This window comes from Lupinus angustifolius, chromosome LG19 (genome assembly GCF_001865875.1).
Source record: "Lupinus angustifolius cultivar Tanjil chromosome LG19, LupAngTanjil_v1.0, whole genome shotgun sequence".
NCBI lineage: Eukaryota > Viridiplantae > Streptophyta > Magnoliopsida > Fabales > Fabaceae > Lupinus > Lupinus angustifolius.
Window position 1 is genome coordinate 6,431,362 of NC_032027.1, and position 449 is coordinate 6,431,810.

The following is a 449-nucleotide window of genomic DNA, read 5'->3' on the forward strand; positions in this document are numbered from 1 at the left end:
GAGGATAGGATGAGGATTAGAATGAGGATGAGGATGAGGATAGGATGAGGATGAGAATGTGGATGAGGATAAGGATGATGAAGAGAAAGAGGCTGAGGATGAGGATGACGATGAGGACGAGGTTAGGATGAGGATGAGGATGAGGATAGGAGGAGGATGATAATTAGGATAGGATTAAGAGGAGGATGAGGAGGAGGATTATGTTGTGGAAGAGGAAAGGATGAGCACGACAATGTGGAAGAGGATGAGGAAAATGATAGGGATAGGATGTGGAAGAGGTAGAGGATGAGCATAGGATGAGGACGAGAATGAGGATGAGGATGAGGACGAGATCGAGGATGAGGATAGGATGAGGTTAGGATTAGGATAAGGAGGAGGATAGGATGAGGATTAGGACGGGGATAGGATGAGGATGACGATAGAATGAGGATGAGGATAGGATGAGGAGG